Genomic DNA, 2,134 nt, shown 5'->3' on the forward strand with positions numbered 1-2,134 from the left:
GCTGAGCTGGCATCGTCCGTTATTTCTGCATCTCCCGCTGGGCCCCACCGGGACGCCTCACTCTGGTCTCTTCTTCCCGGACCTTGCCTTTTGGGGCCTGCTCCCCCTTCTCTCTCTGTTCCTGGGGAGGTGTGAGGTTTGCATGTGTGTGTTTGTGTGAGGTGTGTGTGTGTGTGAGAGAGAGAGAGAGAGAGAGGGGGAGGGAAGGTGAGCGAGCACGCGCTCGGGCAACAACTGTGAACAGGTGTAAATGGGAGAACAGGACTCACCTCCTAGGGTTCTGTTAAGTCAGTGGTTCTCAACCTTGGCTGCACAGATTAAGTGAGGCCATCTGCGCCTGGAGCCGAGCTCGTGCAGTAAGTGCCCCACACGTGTCAGCTGTTCCTGATATTTCTGGGCTGTGGCTCCCAGGGGAGCATTTGAGGTGCCCGGGCCAGCCCTGGGCAGGGGCCCCACACCATCCACCTCCCAGGCGGCCTCTGAGCTTCGGGGGAGCGCACACTTGTCTTTGGGAGCCTGGGCTCTGAAGACACCCAGAGGCGGATTGCCCCCCACCCCCAACCTTCACTCACTCGGAGGATACCTGAGCCGGAGATGCAGCACGGAACAAAGGGGCAGCCCTGCCCACAAAGGACGGTCCACTGTGCCAGGTCAGCCAGGTGCTGTGAGGAGGGATCACGCGGGCCACAGGGGGCGGGGGGTGCTAGTTTGGACACCGGTTGGGGCGGGTTCTGCCAGAGGGAGGTGAGGGAGTGAGCAGTGCAGTCCTTTAGGCCCGGTCCAGGCCCTAGGATCTGCAAGTGCCCGTGGCCCTGTTGTGGGAGTCCTTGGTGCTTCAGGGACCAGCAGGGAGGCCAGGCTGGCACCAGCAGGGAGGCCAGGCTGGTGGGAGCCTGAGGAAGGGGAGGGGGGTGGGGGCGGGCCAGGAGGTCGGGGAGACCCAGTTGCCCAGCAGTAGAGCGTGTGGGTGTTGGTTTAAGTAGAGTGGACAGTCGGTGGGAATGGCTGATCTGATTGACCTTTGAAGAAGGTCGTTTGGCTCATGACTATAGCGGTGTGTGTGTGTGTGTGATTTTTTAAAACAAGTTTCTCCTGCTCTGATAGGCAATAGGGTCACATGGTCCAAAGCCTGAATGACATAAAGAGGATACATGTTGCGAAGTCTCATCCTGTCCTCTTCCGGGCTGGGCTCCACTCCCGAGCCCGAGCCCCAGCGGGCCTGGGAGCTGCTTTCCTGAGCCAGAGGCTGAGGTCAAGCCTGAGGCCCTCCTCCAGGCTCCCGCACAGCCCCAGCAGTGGGAACAGGACTTGGGAACAGGAGGGAGCCCCAATCCCTGGGTGTGGGGGGGGGGACATAATGATGGGTCCCCTTCACCCTGAAGTGATTCACTCTCCAAACTCAGGAACAGCTTCCTTTGTGGGTTTAGTGCCCTGTGGGTTGCGGGCCACAGCTGCGGGGAGTCACCCCGAGGCGGCAGCCCTCGCCCTGGGAGAGAAAAGCTGAGGGGTGACGGCAGGATTGCGGCTCCTGGGGTGGCAGGGGCAGCTGAGGAAGTGAGGGCCCAGGTGCCCCGTGCTGCCTGCAGGCAGTGGTTGGTTGAGTGACCAGAGGTTTATTTTTATTTTTATATTTTATTGATCTTAGAGGAAGGGGGGGGGGGACACACCTTTAGGTGTACAAGTCGGCACTCCAGCCAACTCAGCCACACCGGCCAGGGTGAGTGTCCAGAGGTTTAAATCCCCCCAGAAATACCTGTCCTCTCTCCTCTCTCCTTTGCTGGGGGCTGAAGTCCTTGCCAGAGCCCTGCCCCGACCCACAAGCATTTCAGACGTTTCAGGGGCCTCGGGCCCCCGCAGACCTTGTTCTAAGCCTCCTGGCTGGCGTCTCCCCGTTGCCAGAGGACAGTGAGGGCTGGGGGAAGGCTCTGGGCCCGGCCGCTCGCCCGGTCCCAGTAGAGCACGTGGCAGAGCGTCCTTTCTGTCTGCTCATTCCAATTCACTGAGCTCTAAACCACCCATCCACGTGCCCTCTCTGCTGGGAGGGGGATGCCCTGAGTCCCATCCCCGTGGGCCCCGGGCAAAGGGCACTGTGTGCCGGGCACTGAGCCCAACCTTGCCTGGCAGGACTGAACCG

This window comes from Myotis davidii, unplaced genomic scaffold (assembly GCF_000327345.1).
Source record: "Myotis davidii unplaced genomic scaffold, ASM32734v1 scaffold684, whole genome shotgun sequence".
In the NCBI taxonomy this organism is placed as follows: Eukaryota; Metazoa; Chordata; class Mammalia; order Chiroptera; family Vespertilionidae; genus Myotis; species Myotis davidii.